At 36.0% G+C, this 25,492-nt stretch overlaps 1 long non-coding RNA gene across 1 annotated transcript in view; it reads left to right on the top strand.

Moving 5' to 3' along the window:
• Positions 1 to 22,442, top strand: part of LOC134807842 (uncharacterized) — a 464,445-nt gene extending 442,003 nt beyond the window's left edge. The window contains exon 4 of the long non-coding RNA XR_010149220.1: positions 22,167 to 22,442. This is a non-coding gene — a long non-coding RNA (uncharacterized LOC134807842). The remainder of the gene's footprint in view (positions 1 to 22,166) is intronic.
• The last annotated feature ends 3,050 nt before the right edge of the window (positions 22,443 to 25,492 follow it).

Raw genomic sequence — 25,492 nt, 5'->3', positions numbered from 1 at the left:
TCTCACAATTCATATAGTCGTGTAGTCTCCTAGAGAATACGCATACAATTTTGGAAAAGCCTAGAAAAAATCCAAAGATCTCCTAATTAGTCCCCTAGAGAATCATTAGAATAAACAAAAGTATAGAAATTTAATCTCACAGGTACCATTTGACAGAATCCTAATAAAGTGTTACATATTTTTCAATACTATTTTAAAGTGAACACAGATGAGTTATTTGCATTATAATCAGGGGATCAGCACGAGCAGGATGTTTAAATAAACATTATATCAAAACGAATTGCATTCTCACAGGTTGGCTACCCCAACTCTGTTCTGATTATGTTTACTTTTCCTCTCTGGGTCTTATTTGCTAAATTTCTGCCCAGTACAACGATGCATTTCCACTTTTATTTTTAAAAGCAAAGTCCAGTTTAAGCAACCTGCAGTGGAAATTTGATAATCAATTATTTACATTTTTAACCTGTTCTCCAGCGAAGTCTCTGATGGCAAGCAAAAGCAGTCAATCTCTAAAATGCCAGCTTCTATTCCTATCATTTCCTTAAATATAGAGAACATTTATGAGAACTAGGGAGGGAATTGGGAATGTAGGTGTGTGTGCTGTGTGTGAGGTTGGTGGGAGGGACTGGGGTTGCTGAAATGGTGTAGATGGTTGGTCCACTCCATAGACTTCCTTTATCAGTGGAGATGCTGCTGTCTAAATTGATCAGCGGTTTCCATGACAGCAAATCTAGATAATTTGTCTTCCACAGCAAGGATTTAAGGATCAAATTATTTTAAAAATTACCTAGTTTTCTATTCCAAAGTTATCACCTCACATACTAGTTGTTAGAAAGTAGAGACAGTTTCTTTATGAAAAAATATTGAAACTGCTTTCCCACAGAAATATTAGCATGTCAAATTTTATGCATACCTACTCCTCAGAGATTTTTTTTTCAAACCACACCTGCACAGAATTGAATTTTAAAGTGAGTGTTTTGTTGCTGAAGCTTTTTACAAAGGTAGACAATGTTTATTATTTGTAAAGAGAATAAAGCAGGCAAACTATACAGAAATATTGAAATGGAAGACATTTCTAATAATTTTGGCATTTCCTTATCCATTCCCATGGCTACTTTATGGATCATTATCCCTGTGAATGAGATCAAACCAGCCTGCTTCCAGCTCATCTAAACTCCTATAAGCTGTAGTTCATTATGCTATTCAGAAATACAATCACATAGTTAATTAGAATGTTAGGTGGACACATGAGCCTGACAATTCTAAATATTATTATTATTTCTAGGTATTTTATGTCATCTAATGCATTTAGGACATATAGGACATGTATTCTGCAAAATAATTGATGAGGAGACAATCTAAGACAACATACTGCACCTGGTAAACTCCTCTTACCAGGAGTTCTTCTATATAGTATGAGTCAAAGTTTCATTAAAACAACAATCTGCATGTTTCAGAACAAGTCTGGAAAACCGTGGGAAGAACAATCTGGCTACTGTGTGGTCATATAACCTGCAGGAAATAGACTATTCATATGCACATGTTTGTTCTTAGATCTCAGACCTTTGGCAAAAAACACAGGAGCATTTGAATGTAGTTTTCTGTGTGTCACTCAGATTTTCTTCAATATCTGATATCTGGTGTCATGCATGAGTCCTAGAGCAAGAAAATTGCAAGAAGAAGCCCAAAAGAGCATGTGAAAACACAAACAACACAAATATAGATTAAAAAAACAACAAAACAATAAAATAAAAAAATCTAAAAGATTACCAAAAGGAAGAAAAACGAAAAAAGAACAGATGGAAGATATAATTAATAATAGAAATATGGTAGATTTAAATTTAACCATTGACTATTATACAGATGTAATGGGAATAAATACCTCAGCTAAAAGAGATCGTTACTTGGATAATAAAGACAGACTCACCTGCATTGTCCTCAACGGAAATGCACTACTCCAACTACATACAAATAGGTTAAACAAACCAGATGAAAAAGATGCAAAACACTAACATCCCTTATAAGAGAAAGCCAAAATGGCTATCTAAATATTTGACAAAATTGTTTTCAGAGCAAATGCATTTTTCAGAGGTATAGAATCTCATTTCATAATGATAAACATGTCAGTTCATTTATAGAAAATAATATTCCTAAACATTTACAAACCTAGTAACAGACTTTCAAAATCCATGAAGCAAAAACCAGTGCAACTACAAGAAGAAATAGATAAGGTCAAACTTATCATCAAAGATTTCCATACCTTCTCTCAACTACTGATAGAGCATTTAGTCAGAAAATCAGTAAAAATATAGATGGCTAAAATGACTCTGTCAACTAACTTGATCTAATGTCATAAGGCATCCCACTTAACAATATCAAAATATAAACATCCTTTTCATGTTCACGTGAGACATTTATGAAGCTAGATTATTTCCTGAGCTATTAAAAAAATCTCAATTTATTTAAAAGGATCCAATTTATACAAAATATATTCTCTGAGCACATTTGATTAAATTTGAATTCAATAACAGAATGTTATCTCGTTTTCCTCAAAGTTTAGAAAATAAATAACACACTGATAAATGACCTTATGGGTTAACAACAACAACAACAACGACAAAAAATCAAAGGGACTATTAGAAAGTATTCTGAATTGAATAAAAGTGAAAACATAATGTATCACCATTTGTGGCATGCTGCTAAGGCAGTATTTAGAGGGATATATATAACAGCAAATGGTTACTTTAGAATATAAGAAACATAGCAAAGCTCATGCTCCATCTGAAGAAGCTAGAAAAAAAAACTCAAGTTAAACCAGAAGCAAGTGAAATAAAGAAAATATAATAATAAAAGTTACAGCAGAAATCAATAAGATTGAAAACAGGAAAGCAAAAGAGAAAATCAATGAAAAACATTGACTCATTGAAGTGATCATTGTAATGAAAAAAACTTGTAGCAAGACTGATATGAATAAAGGAAGAAAAACACACATTACCAATATCAGGAAGTTAAGAAATGATGTCAATGCCTATTATATAAATAAAGAAAAAATAAGTGATATTAACAACTTTTTTCAATGTAATAACTTGAATGAAATGAACAACTAAAAAATACTACTGAAATTTGCTTAAGAAAGAAATAGAAAAATGATTAACCCATATCTATTAAATACATTGATTTGAATGTGTACTTTTAAATCTTCCTATGAAGAAAACTACATGCACACATGACATCAATGTAAATTTTATCAATACTTCAGGAAGAAATAATACCAATCTACACAAATACTTCCAGAAAATTAAAGAAGTAGGAATACTTCTCCATACATTCTATAAGGCTAGCATTACCCTAATGCCAAAACAGCCAAAGAAAAAGTACAAGGAAGGTAACAAACAAAATAAAATTGGAAATCAAAATACCTCATGGACAAAAGTGCAATAATTATAAACTAAACTTGAGGATATCAAGTTTATAAATAGCAAATAACAATTTTATAAATAACAAAATAATAAATAAAAGAATAAAACATAATTACCAAGTGACATTTATTCCAGAATGCATAGTCAGTTTCCCATTCTTAAATCATTAAATAAAATCTACTACATTCACAAACTAAAAGAGAAAAAAATATCCATAATGCTTTATTTAGACACAGAACAAATAAAGTAATAAAATCCAATATCTGTTCCAGATAAACTCTCAGCACTGGGAATAGTTGGGAACTTCTTCAACTTGATAGTCGGCACTTATTAAAATCTTATAGCTAACCAGATATTTAATGTTCTAAAGCTGAATGTTTTCCCCAAGATCAGGAACAAACCAAGAATATTCTGTATCGCCACTTCTATTCAAAACATTGTACTGGAGGTTGTATGTAGTAAGAACAATAAAGCAAGAAAAAGAAAAGGAATACAGATTGAAAGGGAAAAAAGTAAAAATCTCTTTCTTGAAGATAACCCTAATTATCTGTTTAAAATCAAATGGTCCATGATTGGTAGAACTAGGACTCTCATCCAGGTCTATTGGACTATGCAGGCCATTCAGACATACAACAGCTATACAGCGTCATTAAAAGAGTACACTTCACTAAGATTTGATAATTAAAATATGTAAGTGTAATGACGTGATCCACATAAGTATAAAAGGCAAAATAGTTGTTAAAGAAGACCTAACGAAGGATTAAATGTATGAACTATTTAGCTAAATAAAGGTTGGCATTCATTGCCCAGTTTAAATGTAGAGCAATTTGTAATAAAATGACTTTGCTTTGACTTAATTTTTAAACAGCCTTTAAAAAAATTAAGGCATAGTTAGCTTCAACATATAAAGGGCTTGGAAGTAATCACTCTATTATAAGAAGAAAAAACACTGAACGAACTGAAAACTGATAGGTTTTCTTGGACTCATGAGAGAAAAGAGATTAGAGCAGACAGTGTATTAGTCCATTTTTACACTGCTATAAAGAATTGCCCGAGACTGGGTAATTTAGAAAGGAAAGGTGTTTGATTTACAGTTTCACATGGCTGGGTGGCGGGGGGGTCTCAGGAAACTTACAATCATGGTGGAAGGTGAAGGGGAAGCAAGGTGCCTTCTTCACAAAGCGGCAGGAGGGAGAATGAATGCAGGAGGAACTACCAATCACATAAAACCATCAGACCTCGTGAGAACTCACTATCACAAGAACAGCATGGGGGAAACCATCCACATGATTCAATTACTTCCACCTGGTCTCTCCTTGACACATGAGGATTACAGGGATGATGGAGGTTATATTTCAAGAAGAGATTTTGGGAGGGGACATGGCCCTACCATATAAAACAGTAACCCTGAAATCTGGACAGATGTGAATACAGAGAATCCCAGCCGAGAGTAGCCGATCAGATGCAGGAGTTGCTGAAGCCATAAACTGGTGGGAACATCGCCTTGGTAATTGTGAACTTTCTGGAGGCTGAGTGTGGACTACCTTGAGAGTGGAGGCTCTTGTCTTAGAAGACCATGCACATTTTCATGGGCTTTATTTCCAGGAACCTCACCAAGTTCTCCTGGTAAAAGCATAAGAAGAACCCTCTCCTGTTTCTGGCAAGAGGAGAAAAGTCAACTTTCTGAAATGCTCCTAGAGCATTATCTGTAATGAAGGCACACTCTCTAAAGAAAAGGCATTTCCAGATACTTACAAACTTAGGAAAGTGCAGTTATCCAACTCCAGCCTTTCTGTCTCAGCAAAGCAGATGTTGGAGAGGTTAAGAAAAACTTCTCAAGTTCACAGCCCAGGGACATGGGCAGCTAACAGACAGATTTAACTGTAAGGTAGCGTCATGCTTCAACCACACCTACTTCTGCCCCTCCACGCACACATACCATAATACCAAGTCAACAAGTCACCAATAAAATCAAGTGTATCATGGACACTATTTAAGAAATAATTCTTAGAGAAACTTGAGACCAGAGTGGAGACAAAAACAAGGAAAGTAGAGGAAACTGATACCTTAGCACCTATAGCTGTCATGAGCATTAAACACATCTCAGCTTCTAGCAGATTACCCTAAAAGTTCACTCTAAAGTCCTGTTTACCTTAGTTCCTATCACCAGATACATCACATATCTGGATTTCAACAGAAAAACAATCAAACAAACACAAACTGAATGTACGTTAAAAGGCAATAAAAAACACAGTCTAAAGAGACAAAGCAAGCATCAAAATCAGACTCAGATATAACAGAGATTTGGGAATTGTCTGTGTGTAGTGAAGAAACTGGCCTTGTCCAAAGAGAGCTGACCTTTTTCTCCAGTAGCTGAGAGCTTTCGGAACTTCTAAATCACTGCAAATTCTAAGTGAGGGGATTGTCATTGTTTTTCATGGGAGGCCCCTCAGAGCACACCTGATAGACAATACCAATGTTGAGACTCATGCTGGGTCTGTCAGATCATGTAGTATGAGTTTGACCTTTGGGAGAGGGTGGGTGAAAAGCCAGGTTGGCAATGCTCCATGCCTATGTGTAGTGTCACACAAAGATGGCAGGGAGGGAGAGAGTGTGTCCTGAAGACAATGAAAGCTTTGCACTAGGGAACCTCCTAGACTCTACTCTATGCATTCCTTCCTTTGTCTTGTTTAAATTTGTGTCTCTGCCCTGTATTAAACTTTATCTGTGAATGTAATAGCTTTCAATCAATTCTGTGAGTCTTTCTAATAAACCATGGCAGTGGAAGATGATTTGGGGAAACCTCTAACATTGCAGCTGGTGTTCAAAGTGAGAGTAGTCTCCTGTGGACTCTTCCCTCTCAATTGGAAGTTGGACCCTCACTCCTTGCAGCTGGGGTTAGAAGTATTGGCTAGTGCTGGCTTTGTGGAAGACTATGCCCTTAACTGAACAGTTTGGCCAACTCTGAGTAATCTCTAGGGAATGTGAAAATCACTATGATAAATATTTTAAGAGCTAATGCAAAAAAATAGACAACATCAAAGAACAGACAGGCAAGACATCTGCATAAGACATGAACTGGAATAGTGTTAACTGGATGTATACATTGTTTAGTTAGAAATTTATCTATCTATCTATCTATCTATCTATCTATCTATCTATCTATCTATATCATCTATCTATATCATCTATCAAGGGAAACACTAACATAGTTTTATAAGAAAGTATTATTGATATACTGAGAGAGGAGAAATAATTAAATCATATAAAATGTTCAATTACAATGAGAGAAGGCATAAAATGGGAAGATTAAAAGAAAAGAAAAAAGAACAGCTGCAATAAATTGAATACAATTACAAAATGGTAGCTGTTACTCCAACTACTGTATATCAATAACCATTTTAAGTAGAAATGGTCTAAATATACCAATTAAAAACAGAGATGATCAGAGTAGCTATAAATACTTGATCCAGCTCTATATTATCTGTGCAAAATCAATTTTAAATATAAAGACACAGGTAGATTAAAGGGAAAGAGTGGAAAATATATATGTTATGCCAAATCTAATCATAAGAATACTGAAGTGACCATACTAACTTGAGATAAAATAGATTGTATAACAACAAAAATTACAGGAATAAAGAACTTTAAATAATGACAAAAAGGTCAATTCTCCAATAAGATATTTCAATCCTTAGTTTATACACACCTAAAAAAAGACAATCAAAGTGTGTGAGACAAAAATCATAGCTGCTAGAGTAAATGAGTGAATTCATTTTTATATTTGAAGACTTCAACACTGTTTTTCAGTAATTGATACCTGCAGCGGGCAGAAAATCCATAAGGTTTTAGTTGAACTGACAACATTCTTAATCAACTTGACGTACTTGACATATAAAACATTTCAGTCAAGAAGAGCAGAATGCACTTTCTGCTCAAGCTCACATGGAACATTTACCAGCAGCACTAACACTGGGCCATAAAACACACCCTAACAAATTTGTAGGAATAGAAATCATACAAAATAATAATTTTTTGTAATTAGCCTGGAAATCACCAACAAAAAGATAACTGGAAAATCCCAAATACTAAATGGTTAAACAAAGTGACTTCTAAATAACACATATGTCAAAGAAAAAGTCTCTAGAATTGTTTAATTGAACCACAATAAAAATAAAATAACACAAAAATTTGTTGTATGCAGTGAAAGTCGTGATTACAGTAAAATTTATAGCACTGAATATATATATTAGAAAAGAAAAATATCAAATAATTAATACTCTTTTTTTTTTTTTTTTTTTTTTTTTTTTGATACGGAGTCTCGCTCTGTCGCCCAGGCTGGAGTGCAGTGGCGTGATCTCGGCTCACTGCAAGCTCCGCCTCTCGGGTTCACGCCATTCTCCTGCCTCAGCCTCCAGAGTAGCTCAGACTACAGGCGCCCGCTACCACGCCCGGCTAATTTTTTTCTATTTTTTAGAAGAGACGGGGTTTCACCGTGTTAGCCAGGATGGTCTCGATCTCCTGACCTCGTGATCCTGCTCGCCTCAGCCTCCCAAAGTGCTGGAATTACAGCGTGAGCCACCGTTCCCGGCCATAATTAATGATCTTAGCTTCCATTTTGGGAAGCTAGAGGAAGAAGACCAATTAAAGACTAAAGCAAGTGGAAAAAAAGCAATAATAAAATTTAGAGAAGAAATCAATAGAACTAAGAACGGGAAATGGAGAAAAATCAATGAAACCAAAAACTTGTTCTTTTTAAAAATCAATCAGATAGATAGACCTCCAGTCAAGCAAAACAAGAAAAAAAAAGATACTGCAAATTGTTAATATCAGAAAAGTAGAAAGGAGCTATCACTAATGATTTCTTGGACGTTAAGAAGATAATAACATAATATTATGACTAACTCTATGAAAACAATTTTGATCACTTCAAGGAAATGGATCTTTACAACAAATGGTGCTAGAATAATTGGGTGCCTGTAAGCATCCTGCCACCCCACAAAACTAGATCCAGACCTTACACCTTTCACAAAAATCAACTGAGTCATACACCTGTATGTAAAATATAAAACTATGAAACTTCTTGGATTAAAAAAAAAAAGACAATCTTAAATTTGGCAATAACTTTAAGATACAATACCAAGAGCACAACATAATCCATAAAAGAAAATACTGATACATCTGACTTCACTAAAATCTTTTTAAAAAAGAAAATACTTCGGCTCTGTCAAAAAAAGTGTTGCGAAAAAAATAAAAATAAGTCACAGACTGTGAAAGAATATTTGCAAAAACTATGTGTGACAAATGATTTATACCCAAAATACAGCTGACCCTTGAACAACTCAGATTTCAGCTATACAGTTTCACTTATATAAAAATTTTTTTCAAAAAGTATTTTGGAAAATTCGTTAGAGATTTGTGACAATTTGAAATAAACTACTAGATGAACAATATAACATAGAAATATTGAAAAAATTAAGACAAATTTAAACATGTAATGAATACATAAAAATATATATAAATACTAGTCTATTTTATCATTTACTACTATAAAATGTACATAAATCAGTTATTCAGAGTTAAAATTTATCAAAATGTACACATATAAACACAGATTGCACATGATACCATTAACCATTGAAAGAAATGTAAACAAATGTAAAGATGCAATATTAAATGTTAACTGCGTAAAAGTATAGTACACACTGTATTGCTCTCATCAATTCATAGTCACTTCCTGTTGGTATTGCAATGAGTGCGTATTGCATGCATCTGCTTAAAACATCTTGCGATGCTCATATTCTGCTCATGAGCAATTCTTCTCTCCACTAAATTGCATATGCAAGTAAAAAGTGATCGCTTGCAGTTCTTATATATTTTTCATCATGTTTAATGCAACATCTTAAACCTAAAATAACACCGTGAGACCCATATGAAGTGCCACTGGTGATGCTGAAAGTGCTTTCAGAGAGCAGAGAAAAGTCATGACATTACAAGAAAAAATTGAATTGCTTGATATGTACCATAGATTGAAGACTGCAGGTGCAGAGACAGAAAGTTACGGTATCAATAAACACTGTACAGTACTGTAAATGTATTGTCTCTTCCTTATGATTTTCTTTATAACATTTTCTTTTCTCTAGCTTACCTTATTGGAAGAATGCAATGTATGACACATATGCAAATATGTTAATTGAAGATTTATTTTCTTGACAAGGCTATTAGTAGTAAAGTTTTGGGGGAGCCAAAAGTTATACATGAATTTCTGACAATGCAGGGAGTTGGCACCCCATCCCAGTTTTGTTCAAGGGTCAACTGTACTCAAATAACTATTTCAACAGTAAGAAAACAACAATCTAATTAAAAATAGACAAAATATGTCAACATGTACCTCACCAAAATACATACACTTGTCAACTAAGCATATAAAAATATGCTCCAAATATTTATCATTAGTGAATCAAAGTTAAAACTAAATCGAGATAGAGCTCCTAAACTATTAGAGTGACTAAAATAAAAAAAAATCCTGTTGAGGATGTAGAACAACATGACTTCTTGAATGAGGGTTTACTGGTAGAAATGCAAAATGGTATATCCAATTTGGAAGATTCTTGAGCAATTTCTTACAAAGCTAAACATGGTGTTCACCATTTTATTCAAAATTGTGCTTTTAGGTATTTACCAATTGATTTGAAAACTTATGTTCACAAAAAATCTGAACACAAATGTTTATGGTGCTGTATTCCTGATTGCCCAAAACAAGAAGCAATCAAAGTGTCCTCCATTAAGTTAACAAGCAAGCAAATTTATTACATTCATACAATGGAATATTATTCACTGATAGAAAGAAACTATCAAGGAAAAATAAAAATTGACATATTTATCCTTGAACTTCATATTGTCAATGAAAGAAGGCAGTTTGAAAAGGTTACATAATCTATGGTACCAATTCTATGACATTCTAAAAAAGAAAAGACTATAGACACAGTAAACTCATGAGTGGTAGTCAGATGTTCAAGGTAAGAAGAGAGGGATAATAAATAGGTGGAACATCATGGATTTTTCAAGAGGGAGAACTATTTTATATGATTGTGTAATTGTGGATACATAATATTATACATTTGTCAAAATATATAGAACTTTATATAGCACAAAGAGTGAACCTTATTGTATACAAATTAGAATAACAATAAAGGTTTGAGACATTCCAGGAAGAAATGCAGATTGTGATAAGAGAATCTAATGCTATTACAAACACATAAAACAATCTCAGTGAAGGAGGTATTGGGGAAAGGTGCTGGCCTACATGACTTTGGAAATGAGTGGAGTTTATAACAGTAATAGCAAAAGGAATGACACGTCAGCACTGTATTCTAGTTGATTGAGTTGTTTCCCACAGGGGTACTGGATAACAATTCCCATACTGCTATTACTATACACTTATTGAACAATTCAGTAAATGGATGGCAGATGGTAAGAACTAGATTTCTCACTGTTGGAGTGGGAATTTATAGATACACAAAGGGAGGAGACTAGAAAGATACATGTGATAATGGATTAAAGATGGAGACACCAGTAATAACTGGTGTTTAGATTAATATAGTTACAGACATTTATCTATGGAAATGTGTGTGTGTGTGTGTGTGTGTGTATGTATGTACAGGTTAGTATATATATTTCTTTCTTTGTCCACCCTGACAAACTAAACAAAACAACACTTCATTAGCAATGAGCACACCTAGTACCCAGATCTTGGCTTCTAATACCATTCTCCAATAACAACAACAAAAAAAGAGGCATTTGAAAAAATGCCTGATTCTAAGACTGAGAAAAAAAAATATGTAAGATGAGCCTGAAGCATGTAATAGTTCCAGAAACTATGGCGTGTTCAAAAAGAACAGCAGCAACCACTTTGATGTAAATCAGTCAAAGGAGCACAGGAACCCGCTGAAAGTGCTCCCATGAGACAAAACTAGAACCATTTGCGCAAAAAGCAAAGTACTGAATTATAACTCAAAGTACAAAATAAATATCATAATCCATACTGATATCAGTGGGACTTAATAGATAAGTGGGAAAAAGAGATGAGTCTCCCATGGAGAAGAATTACAAATAATTGATATAGTCTGTCCTCCACGAGGGAGAACATAACTCTTCACTTTTCAAGTGCAGATGACACATGGAGTCTTCCTTCCAAAGTACAATGTGGAAAATAGAGTGGAGATGAGAATTAGTAATTTTACAATGAGAAAACCTGACAGGCACTACGTTAGCCAAGTGGTCAAAGTCAACATCAACAGTCATGAATCATACTGATATTATGTGTCCTTCATGTGATGAAAATGACACTCTCTGTAATCTTCCTACCCAAGCCTCATAACCCCAGTCTAACCACGAGTAAAATAGCAGACAAATCCCAATGGAAAGAAATTCTACGCTGTCTCTGACCTATATTTCTCACAACTGTGAAGGACATGAAAACATGAAAAAGCGTGAGAAACTATCACAGCCAGAAGGAACATAAGGAGACATCCTGACTAGATGCATTGTATTATGCTTAATGGAACCCTGGAACAGAAAAAGGACATTAGGTGAAGACTGAAGAGATCCAAATAGGCTCTGGACTTTAGTTAATAACAATCTAACAGTAGTATTTCATTAATTATAGGAAATGTACCATAATGCAAGATGTTAATAAAGGAGACACTGTGTTTGACTACATGAGAACTCTCTGTACTACCCTCTCAGTTTTTCTGTAAATCTAAACTTTTCTAAAAATAAAACCTACTAAGAAATAATCACAAAATAGCCATGCTAAAGGACTTTATATGGCAGCTTATTTCACCACTGTCTCATTTATTCCAACTATGTCTCAGTTTTCTTTACTTTTAAACTTCAGTAATTATTTCATAGGGCTGTTGGGAGGATTAAAATCTCACAGTGCAGTTCCTGGCACAAAGTAGAAGGCCAATAATTATTTCTACGCTTCCATGGCTAAAAACATTTTAGAGTTGCGGTGTTAGAATTGCCATCAGAGCCATATAGAAAAATCAGTTTCATAAATTACACTAAGATCAAGATTTGAACCAAATGGTACTTGAAAAGAATGATCATATATGGATTTGATTTACATGTTAATTTATTTTTATTATTTTCAAATATTAAATTTGCCACAATTAAAATGAATCAATGTATTTTAAAACAACTGCCTTGGAAACATTGACAGGCATCCAAACCACTACATGAGACATATTAATAACATATATTTTGGAGTTGGGAAGATCTGAATTCAAATAAAACTATGTTTCTTAGCATCTTGTGCTTTTTGACCAAGTTATTTATCTTCTCTAAGCCTCAGGGATTTTTTAAAATCTTAAAACAAAGATAATTTTTGCAGCATTTTGTGAAAAGTAAGTGCAGTAGTGCTCATTAGGCAGTTAGCACGGTCCTTGGCACATGGTAAAGCAATAATATGCTATAATTATTATTCTTATGTTAGCTTACAGATCGTATTTTTCCATTAAATATTTTACAATTACAAAAATATAAAATTATTATATAGTACAAATATGTTAACTAAAGTGAAGGGCTGTGGTATGATTTTTAAAAAATTTCTAAAGAAGATAATAATTATGAAACTAGAACTGGACACAGGTTTTCTTTCTTTCAGACAGGTGATCTATTAAAAAATATAATTATTTATGTTTCCAAAATATTGGTAGAACAAATGCAGACAGAACTGACATTATTTCTTTTTTATATCTTCATGTTGCTTTTTATAAAGAGCTCAGAAATTATGTTATCTCAGTAATGATGTAGAAACCACACATATGGTTTCTCCTTTACATACATTTTGGAATTAGTTTCCTGCAATCTCAACTTTACTATATTCACAAAATAATAAATGAGAGAAAGAGATGTGAATACATCTGGCTCCGCAAAGCCCCTTTTCTGATAAACTCCATGTCCAATGGAACAGAAATATCACCAATCAAGGAGGGTTTTTTGTAAATTTTTAACATTTTAGCAATATTAACTCATAATCACCATTCATCAACACTAACAGATCAGAGTGCCTGAATTATATTATATGCCTTTTTCTGTATCTGCATAACTCTGGTTAACTGATTTCACAACTTTTAAACACAAATCTTAAAACATTTTATAGCAAAACAACTAGGCTTGATGTTACACAATGTAATAGGTCTTTGTAGTAAGTAAATAGGGTGGTAAGTGGTTACATATGGCAGCCCATTCAAAACTGGAACTGCTCATCCCATTTGATGTTATTCACTTTGTTTTATAATGTGTATTCTTGCTAACAGTGTGCGACTGGATCTTTTTTGGTTTCAGTATTTTCGCTTGGGATTAGAGCTTTCCTATTTCATAGACAAATCTAAGAAAGAACTATATCGCTATCATGAAATCTTTTTCTTCCCCAGGGAAAGTCTCCCACCATTGACTCAGCCATATAATTCACTAAACATCAGTTGTCCAAGCACTGTTGGTTAAAAATTATTTTTACATTGTATGTAAACTTGAAAATTTAAGCCAAAATGAGAGAGAGAGTGAGAGAGAGCAAGAGAGAGAGAAGATAATGTCTTCCAGATGACGGCTTTCTGGATGAAATCTGAAGCCTGAAGCAAGAGAAAATTTTCATTACCATTCAGATTACATGTCATTTTGATTCACACTCCCTAAGCAAGCTAATTTGGTCGGCAGCCAACCTTCTCGCAGTGTGATGACAACACAACAAGCTTCACCGCCTTCCTTTCAGTGCTAATGATTCCTTGAGTGACAGCCATGGTCTCAGAGCTCCGCGTGACACCTCACCCTGCCGCGCCTGCAATGTCAGAGCTGCTGCTGTCCTGGGCTCCTGCTCATGGTCCTGGCAAGGATAGCCTGTGACTTCAGGAACATACCAGCTGCCGTCACCCCACCCACCTGCATACCTATACACACACAGGGGCCCCTGGTGCTCACCTCTCCACACTGCATGTTCTCAGGACAATATCACTGGGATGAAATAAACTGTGGTAGTAACTGGGTGCCTCTGAGGACCTCTCCCCTCTCCCCTTGGGGCAAGGGAGCTCAGCCGTCTTCTCACCATGGACTCACGCAAGCCATGAATTCTTTGTTGTGCTATAAGCGATTATGTTAGGTTCGAATGTCACCCTTTTTAAAATTTATTTTTATTTTTATTTTTAATTTTTATTTACTCTGTTTTGAAAAATATCTTTTTCAATAGATATATTTTTTCTCAAAAATCAAAATATTGTGTTGACTTGTTTGTTTTCATATTTAAGGTAGGCAAACACCCTTGTCCCAAAGTCCTGCTACCTGATAGTGTTTGGAGTTATGAGAAGAACAATGACCTTTATTTCCATTCTAGAAAGGAGTCTGTCAATGCATGTTTGGGGTGGGAACATAAACACTAAGATATGATGTGTACGAGGTGGACGTCATGTTCGAATTCCCTATGGTATTCCCAGTGAAAGAACGCCCACACGTGAGAGTGTTCCACAGCCATTGGATGAGTGAACGAAAGAAGGAAGGTGACTATCTCCTTGTGAATGTGGCTATCTCGTTATGAATGTGGCTGTTTCATTTCTGGCTGGGAGTTACCAGAATCACTTGCAAGTTCAGAAAGCATGCTTGTCGCTTGGTCTGTGACTTCTTCACTGAAGCCCTGTTCATCCACTCACCGAGATATGAACCTTGCCTTCAAATAATGGAATATTAAAAGGAGTTTTTACCCAGGCACTAGTTCTCTTGCCCTATAACATGCCCCAGTTTGTGTCTGAATTCATTTATTCACTTCCTAGAGGCTAAGGGTCCCAACAGCATGGAAGTCACAGTGCTGGGATACTGGCTACACAGGTGGGCACAGGTGAGCAGGGTAGGCCTCTGGTGTTCTGGGACTTTGCATCTAATCAAAGATATTGAAAAGCTCATTATGGTTTGAAGGTGTTAGGGCAGAGGAATGTCTAGTCTGAAATATGAGAAATTAAGTGTTGGTCAGAGAGGTAGGTGTGGAAGGCTGGAGTGGAGCCGCCTGCCTCCTCCCAGAAGCTGTTCATGGAAGACCTTCACTCCCATGACCTTGCAGAGCATCTGTTTCTCTGCAATCAAATTTGAGATTCTGGGTAGCAAAGAACATGCACAAATACATGATTTACTAATGAAAATAATTCTACTCTTTTTCTATAAGTCAATGGTATATATCAGTGATCTGGTGTAGGAAATTAGATGGGTATGTATTGATAGAAAGCAAAATCTACTAAGGGGGTATTGTTGGTCCAGTTTCTAAGAAGTTATGACATATTTTATGTAAATATTCTTTTTTACTCCCACCATGGTGATTTAGTAGTTCGTTCTCTATTTTTCTCATTTTTTAGGATGAATACGTAAGAGGGAATTGAGATTGGGGAGGAGAGAATAATACCTTTCCCATTAGAAATGTTTTTCTTTGGCCGGGTGCTATGGCTCATGCCTGTAATCCCAGCACTTTGGGAGGCCAAGGAGAGTGGATCACTCGAGGTCAGGAGTTCAAGGCCAGCCTGGCCAATATGGTGAATCCCCATCTTCACTAAAAAATACAAAAGTTAGCCAGGCGTGGTGGTGCATGCCTGTAGTCCCAGCTACTCGGGAGCCTGAGGCAGGAGAATAACTTGAACTCGGGAGGCAGAGGTTGCAGTGAGCCAAGATCATGCCACTGCACTGCAACCTGGGTGACAGAGCGAGACTCCATCTCAAAAAAAAAAAAAAGAAAAAAAATAGAAATGTTTTTCTTTTTTTTTTTTTTTTTTTTAGATGGAGTTTTGCTCTTGTTACCCAGGCTGCAATGGCACAATCTTGGTTCACTGCAATCTCTGCTTCCCAGGTCCAAGCAATGATTCTCCTGCCCCAGCCTCCCAAGTAGCTGGGATTACAGGTGCCCGCCACCACGCCCAGCTAATTTTTGTAGACACAGGGTTTCACCGTGTTGGTCAGGTTGGTCTCGAACTCCGACCTCAGGTGATCCACCCGCCTGGGCCTCCCAAAGTGCTGGGATTACAGGCCTGAGCCACCACGCCTGGCCTTTTTTTTTTTTTTTTCTTTTAGCTTATGGGAAAATATGGAAAGACTAATTTATTTGGAATCAAAATAATTACAGCCAACCACTGATCCACAATTTATTAGATTGCTTAAATTTTTGTCCTTGCTAAAACTTTATATTCACATCTGTAAAATGGTAACAACAATAATGCCTATTTATAGAGAGGCTTTTAGGATTACATAAGCTGATTTGAGCACTCAGTATGTTATTAAACACTAAACATAATTCATTTTTGTCTTCAAATCATGTAATGTTCCTGTCATTACACAGTTAAAGAAAGATGTATTGGAATTAAAATTAAGAGCTGTTTTCCTCAATGTATATTTTATTACAATTTCCCCAAGGTGAAGCTATTTAAAAAATGTCTATAATGTTTTTAAGTCAAATGTTACAATACAGAGGAGAAGATCAGTGGATGCAGAGAAGTCTGAACATTGTGGACGTTAGAGCTTTTAATACATTCCCAATCTTGGTGTTTTCCAAATGCATCAATAGTTTACAAGAGTTTGTGAGGGACAAGGATAATTAACTTGCAGGATAAACAAATTTATTTTGGTTCAGGGCCACAACATACAAATGGCTAGCTCACACAATGTGAAAATTTAAGTTCAAGCAATGCTCCACAGGAGCACCTCTGTGGAAGTTTGACCTTAGTACTTTTGAGGGTTTTTCTAAGACTTTTCTCTTGTATCCACTACCCTTCTAAGACGTAGCTTCAAAGGTAACAATGACATTTAACCTTCATATTCAAGGGGATGTTTCCTGTTTTATATGTTTACTTAAACTGACGACTAGGAAGCATTTGTTTGTGCATGTGTAGACGTAGTCTAGATCCACAAAGAGAAAATTAAGATGGCTGCAGGAAGAAACATGAGACCATAGTAATTAGAATGGTCTTCAAATATAGAGAAGATCAAATGTGTTCTCTAGGATTTCAAAGGGTGAATGTTAGAAAACATTCTTTTAATGTAAAGAATTACTTTAGAAAAAAGGACAGTTTTCCGAAATTGAATTAGATGGTTGCAGTGGTAAGTTACAAGGTGTTACAACCCTTGGAGAGCAGACCAGCTCCCAGCTCTTACAAAGGGCATCCAATTCTGGGTCCATATATCAGACAGGGCTACGTTTTAAAGTGTTCTCAATCTAGTTTAAGGATGCCTTGCTCCCAGCCGCAAAGATTCAGATTCTCCTGCTCCGGGTTAGGGCCTCACTGTGTTTAGTTCTAAGCAATGATTAGAATAAGCTTCCCAGGTCATTCTAATGTGCACTCAAGATTGAGCACACCTATGTTAGTTGATTTCTAGAACTGTTTCTCATTGGATGAATCTGGGGCTTTTTGTGGGCACTTGCACGAATCTAGGTTAAAACAATTGAACATAGTTGGGTATCAATCTGGGCTGTCCACACGGCAAAGCAGTCCTAATGCAAAACTCTGGCATTGATTGATAGATTTTTAATAGAGGGTGGATTTGTGCTTTGATCATTACTGCTCTATTCAGGAGACAAGTCACAGCGAAGTCCTCTGGTCTCTGCCTCAAATAGAGACAGAGACTGACAGTTCTGGGCCTCCCAACTTCCCCAGGAAGATGATCTTCATAGAACAGTGCCAGCAACACTGCCCCAGCGACTGTGACAGAGAAAAGGTTATGAGATGTATTCACTTACTCAGTGTACTGAAGGACTGCAGAAGCCAGAATGTAATTCATTAAAACTACCCCATTCCCAGAGCCTGTTAGCAGCAACTAGGAAACATCATTCTCAACACAGTGGGGAAAATCCTGTCATTTTGTGGTAGAAGCAAGATGCGAATTTTGACATCTCCAGTGGCCGTGTGTGTGTGTGTGTGTGTGTGTGTGTGTGTGTGTGTATGTGTTTGTTACAACCTCATTTCTCTGTAACTGTGTTTCCCAGACTTCATGACACCAGGTCTTGGCATAATCCCCACCCTCCCTGAACATTTGCTTCAACTGAGAATTAGGTGTTTTATTTTCTAGATCCTTATTGTCGCTTTTTGGATGTAAATTTGCATTAAGCTATTTCTGTGTAAATAGAATTTTGACATAATAGGAGCACTAGCAAGGACTGGCGTTGCTGCTGGCACATCATTTCAAATCCATCTATCCTATACCGTGGCTTAATTTAAAGGCTGGATTACTTGAAAATGCATTTATTAAGTCTGACCTACTTTTAAAATATTTAATATTCCATTTTGGTTTCCTTGCAACAAGAGAAGCTTCAAGGTCTTCATGTTCTTGCCAATTTTTAAAGCACTGATATTGATTCAGATAATAAGACCCTGCACAGACACAGTGTACAGACTCACCGTCCCTGCACCACTTTCAAGAGTGGTATTTAAAGCAATTAGGAGCTCACAAGATCTTACTGGTACTTGGGTGTCCCCAAGGACCTGCCTGCCTTTGTCCCTTATGAAATTTCTCCTCTTTCCCTTTCTTTATGTACGTGACTGAGCTATCAATAAAAAAAAAATAGCAAGCAAAAAATCCCACATCCATAACAGGAAAAGTAATCCCTATCTTATCTTTCAAGAGTGGAGCCTGTTTACAGCTTAGTTAAGGCTTATTCTTTACATCAAAAAGTATTCTGACTTGAAGAATAATAGACATACAAGCAAGAGATAAATACAAATTGTTGAGAATGGGAGGGAAGTAAGCAGGGAGAATATGAAATATATGCAATGCAAATTGTGAAATGTAAGCAATATTTGTACATGTATATTGCTTATGGATATTGCTTACTTCACTGTAAAAATACTAGGGTATCATACATTGAGAACGTCAATAAAAGAGAATTTACAATACAGGTGGAATTAAGGGTGAAAGAACAGAAGAAGGTAGAATAGCTTGCAGCTAGTGTTAATCCAGCACAGAAAAATACTTAGCACAGAATTTTGTACTACATAAAGTTCCCTAGCAGCCAAAGTAAAGACAAAACATGACAATTACATTCATTAACGCTTCATAAGAGTGGAGCAAACAAGTTTCTCAAAAGTGCAGCTGTTTTTGATCCTAGTCTCATAGCGAGTTTCCAGTAGATCCACTTGAGAGGAATATTTGTGATCTGAACGATTAACCCATCAACTTGCCAATAACGAACGTGATCAGTGTTTCACAGAGGTGAAAAATATTTTTTTTTTACGTTAGAATTCTCTAACAAGGCACAAACTCATACGTAGCTTCGGTGATAGAAAGGAAATAAGTAGTGTTGAGTTTTGCTATGACATCTAAGATTATTTCTCCAACTCAAAAGTTGAAAGAAGGAGGCAGTGGTAGAGGTGAGGGGATTACCGCTCAACGCCTGCAGTGAAAAAATGCTGTGTGTCAGGCAGGCTGGTAGTGACATGTTTTAAAATAGCAAAGGACTTTGTTTTTATTTCCTGCAGAGTTTGAAAACACCTTTGGCTAGCCATGTGTGGAAAGAGAGAGTAACTCATACAAATACTTCAATAAAAGACAATGCAATTTTCCAACATATCTTTGTCTTGAACAAAATAATTATGGAGATAAATTAACATGGACGTGTTTCTAGAACTAGAACTGAGCCCTTTTGAAGAGCTTACTCTTTGTAACAGCACAAACTGTCAAAGTTATAATAGTTTTAAAGTAATATTTTTACTATTTTTTGTTGGAATAGAATTAATGCATGTTCTCTTTTTCCATCGCTTGTAGTAGCTTTTCTTCAATGATTGCAAACTGTATGTGAATTCCTGCCCCACAAAGTATAAATGTATTCTTTACAAAATAGAATTTAATTATTTTTAAAAATTTGAACAATTCTTCCTCTCATACTATTAAACTTTTAGATGATCACGACTTTTGAGTACAATGGTACTCTTGCCATGTTTTACTACATACCGATATTTCTTGCCTGGCGCATTGGCTGGAACTTGAGGAGCAATGTTGAATTAAATGGTGATCGTGTGCCTGATTGTGGATGATTTTAATAGGAATTCCTTTGTGTCTCACATTAATTAGCATACTTGAAACCAGTTTGGGATATATTCCATTTTTCATAGTAAGATATCTCTCCTGCATGTCAAGTTTACTGACATCTCCTTTAATCAGGAAAATATTTTATATTTTAAAATTAATTTAATACCACTCAAAAAGATGGATTTCCTCTTCTATTACTTAGATGAATTACGCACAATAATTGGGAAATATGCAACAATATCTTTGTAGTATTGGGGCATCTTTGTAATCTTGAAATTGTGTGTGTGTGTGTGTGTGTGTGTGTGTGTGTGTGTGTATTTGCATCCATGCAGGTATAGATATAAAGGTTATATAAGTCTCTGTCAGCTCTGCCTGTTTTAACAAATTACCATAGACTAAGTGGCAAGGACATTTATTTTTCACAGTTCTGGAGGCTGGAAGTCTGAGATCAGGCTGTCGGCAGATTTGGTTCTTGGTGAGGGTTCCTTCCTGGCTTGCAGATGAGGCCTGCTCACAATGCTGTCCCATGACAGAGAGAGACAGACAGAGGAAGCAGGCTCTCTCAAGGCTCTTAGGGAATGAACCCCATCATGAAGGCTCTGCTCTCATGACCTGATACTTCCCGAAGAACTTACCTCCATATATCATCACACTGGGAGTTAGGGATGCAACTTATGAATTTGGGGCTTGTGGAGGGGCATAAACATCCTGTCCATAATAGTCTTCTTAAGATTATTGATCTTTTCTTATGCTTTGAAACTCAAAATTCTTTGAAGAATGTAGAAAACTCCTGAAATATATGGACCAGACCTTTTTTATTATAGAATTCTTCTTTATCTTTATGATTATTTATGTTCCCCTAGTAAAAATATTTTCAGGGCATTTTCAAATATATTAACATAAAATTTATATGGCATATAACATTTATGAAATTTTCTTAAAAATGTGTTTCCTCTAGAATTGTGATTTTTATCCTGTTACTTGTCAAACTTCCTTATCTGTGTGTTTTCCCAATTATTTTTATTTAATAAGTAGAAAATTTGTCACTGTCTCAAATTGATCTTTTGTGTGGCATGAGCCATTCCACTTTGTTAATTTTCACTGTTGTTTTTGATGTTTTTCTTAATTTGAATTTATTTCCTAGGCATGTCTGCCAGGACAGGTGTTCTGAGGTAACATATGTGAAGCAGGTTCCCTGTGCACTGGTTATCAATTTGTCTGAGTCTGTTGAGACGGAACGCACTCAGATGCAAGGAGTTACCTAAGGCAGATGTATTCCTTACAGACAGGCAGCAAGAGACAACTCAAGCCCAGGTAGGACTCAATGCAAGCTCATCCCCCAGGACTCAGGGTGGACAGAGCCTCACCTGGGCATATGCCACTTGCATTCCAGCTGAGGGACCCTGGAAGACAGCCTTCCCTGGATGTACCCCAGTGACTGTGCAACCCACTGCACAAAGCTTTAAGGACATCCTGCTTCCAGGGGAGACAGAAACGGAGCCCAGGTGGGCCCTATCTCAGGATATTCCATCCCAAGCACATTCTACAGTGGTTCTTAAGAATTACTAGTAAGAAAGTGTGGATATCTGGGTTAGTCCAAGACCATCGGGAGAACTGTCTTGCAACAAGCAATTGCAAAATCTCAGTGCCTAAAGCATCAACATTCTATTTCTCTCTCCTTTCTTGTATGCATGGCAGGTTGGCAGGAGCGCCTCGCTGAGTGGTCTTTACTCTGGAAATACAGCCTGGAATACTGGCGTCTCCATAGCTCTGTTATAAAGACAGCATGACTGATGACACCCTGGTCCTTAGAGCTTCAAGTGCGCAATGACATACATCACTTGTATAGCAAAAGTCATGTGGCCACACCCAATTCTGAAGGCTACAAAGTGCCTCCCTCACATACCTGGGAGGAGACCGAGAGATATGTGGTGGTCAGCATGAAGGACCAGCACAGCTACTTTTTACTTTTGGTTTTTGTTTTTCTTCACTTGTGGGCTGACTGTTTAGTTTGATTTTTAATGTTTGTTTAGACAAAAACAAATTAACACATACTTTCAGTTCCTTTTTATGTAGTGTTTGTTATTTTCTAATAATCTCTTCTTGTTTTGAGTTCTTTGAACTCAGTAATAAATATAAAACTTACAAATGCAGTGGTTATATGTGTTTATTTTTTCATTCTTTGGTTTTCAGCTTAGAATTCTATAGCAGGAACTGACAGCACTTGCTTCTCAGATTGTAAAATGTCTCTATTTTTTAATTGTAGCCTTTTATGATTTTGTATCTGAATGCATTTGTCTGCGTATGTCCATGAGGAATGAAGCATCATTAAGGCCTATGTATTCCATGTATATTCCAGGATGTTTTAAACGTTCTCTTGAGATGGAAAAAAGGAAACAGAAGCCAAGGCTGTATGTATTTGTGGGGATTGAGGGGGGAAGGGTTGAGCCAAGAGGGAGAGCTTAGAGTCTGGGATCACAGGGTCTTTTGCCTACTTCCATTGTGCCGTGAACTTAGTACACATTAGCGCACTGAAGCCGAATGTTCTAAAGGAGTACGTTTTATCCTTAGTATACAATGACAGACGTGAGGACTAGGCATCAGCCCAGTGTTGTCCATCTAGTCCGTCACAGTGCTCGGGTCTGCTCACTTTTTTGACAGTGTGTTCATTTCCCCCTTTCTTTTCTTCCAGTTTGGGTAGGGGAGGGAGAAACTGAGAACACTGAGTTAGGAGACAGCTAAGTTATCAACTACCCTACTTCGGTTACATTCCACATGTGGACCTCTGCCTTCTTCTTGAATTTCCCTATATATTTTGTTTCATTTCTATTTTCTGGGCATCTGCTGGATTTAATGTCTTCTTTTCCTATATTTATTTTAATCCTTATTTCACGGGCATCCTTTGCCCTGCCTGACCTTCCGTGTTCACCAGTGCTCTGTCCCGTGCCCACATCTTTTTCTGCACCATATCCCAAGGGAAACCCTCTTCTCCACTGCCTTTCCCATCACTAAGAAGTCCATGACTATCAAATTTGTGACAGAAAGAGAAAGAAAGATTATCTCTTGTTATCTGTGTTATCATTAGTTGGACAAACTGCAATCTAAATTTAACGTACCAAAAAATATGTGCCTCTTCTATCTAGTGTTCTTCTCAACAAAGGACTTGTTATTCACCTAACGGTTTATGACAAAATATCACAAATTATCTTCTATATTTTCCTCTCTGTTGATACATTGGGACAGCCACCAAATCCAGGCAATTCTACCTAAGTTTTATTCACGTATGTCCACTTACATCAACCTTTATTGCCACCACTTTAGTTTAAATTACCATTATTTCTTTCTCACCATACTCCAAAATATTCCAAACATTCTCTTTACAGTCACTCTTGCCTCCTCCTAGTTCTTTTTTTTTAATCACAGAATTCATAGGAATTCCATTTTGAAAAAAGTAAAAGTAATCATGCTCTATATTTGATTAAAATTTTCGAAACACTCCTAGTGCTCAGGGTAACCAGGTCTCCAAAACATCATTATGAGCTGGCACCTGTCCACAGCTCTGGGCACCCTATCCCTTGATTAGTATTCTCTAGCCACACTGTCCTCTTCCTGATATACCTGAGCATCCCACTTTCTACCTTATTTGATTGTCTCCTAATTATTGTTTGGTCATGCAGTGAATATGACCATTCCAGGATCTTACAATTACCCTTCATAGCGTTTGTCACAATGGCTATCATTGTCTATTCAATGACTCAATACCTTTCTTTCCTACTAAGTGAAATACTCCAAGACGGCCAGCAATTTCTCTACCTTATGAATGCTGTTATTTGAAATGCCTGGTACCTAATGCCTGATATTTAGTAGGTATTTAAAACTATTTGTCTAATAAATACAGTACTTAGAGATCACCTAGAAAAGACAAAGGGAATATGTTTGAGAATAATGAAAAGTATTTCTAAGGAGAAAGCCAAATCTGTAGAAATTTCATAATAATAATCAAATTAGTCTGAAAAATAATTCTTTCAGAAAAGAGGTTCTAACAGAATTCTAAACATGTATCAAACTGATAAATTCTGTTTGTCTTTCAATACCCCAATCCAACCCTGTCCCCTGCCCAAAGCCTTCTTTTACCTATTCTGGTCTTCCGCCATGAATTCTAATGAATTTAGTTCTTGTCGTATATTCCTTGTTATCCAAGTACTTCCTCAGAGCTAAGATCTTTCCTTTGTACTTAGCGTCCAATTTTGTGCATATTAAGTAATCATTAAACCTTTACTAAATAAATATGTTCAGAGTGATTTATTACAGAATACTAAATATCAGCAAGTGTTAATGGAAGACCTATTATGACCCAGACAATGTAATAGACCACAATTCTGCAAACTATAAATAAATAAAAATACGAACAACTTATAGCCCTTACCCTAAAGAGTCCTATTCTTACTTGGGACCCCTTATAGTCTAGTTCTAGCACTCATTATGCCCCCCTCTGTGTCCTAATTCCAACACCTCCTAAGAGGAAACAAGAGAATCATGCCCTGCTTCCCAGCAACTGCTAGAGTAAACCCAAGCTTCATAAACCCTAATACAATGCATCAAATTAAAAGTGTACGTGCCTCATAATTCATTTTTATTTACTGAAAATTTGGCTTACCACTGTTATAATATTGCATATGATTAATTATGCCATAAAATTTGTATGTTCAAGCTTATGTTTGACTCTGTAAAAGGATCCATGCCTGTTTTTTTGTATTCTATAGAGAGCTCAACACAATGCATTGAGTTTCTATTTGCATGATATTTACATAAATTTGCATTTCCACATACTCCTATTAATTTTACACAAGAAGTACATCTAACTCGATGGACTATGAAATATAATCTTATGGCCTATAAAAGAAGTATAACTATTTTAAGAAACTGGTTAACGCAGGAAGTTAGCAAAAAGTATAGAATATGTGTAAAAATACTAAAAATCATAACTCCCCATTGCATAAGGATTTCTATTTGAAAAACATTCC

The sequence above is a fragment of the Pan troglodytes genome, chromosome 12, assembly GCF_028858775.2.
Source record: "Pan troglodytes isolate AG18354 chromosome 12, NHGRI_mPanTro3-v2.0_pri, whole genome shotgun sequence".
Taxonomy (NCBI): Eukaryota; Metazoa; Chordata; class Mammalia; order Primates; family Hominidae; genus Pan; species Pan troglodytes.
Note: the sequence above shows the minus strand (reverse complement) of the source record. Positions and strands in the feature narration are given on the sequence as shown.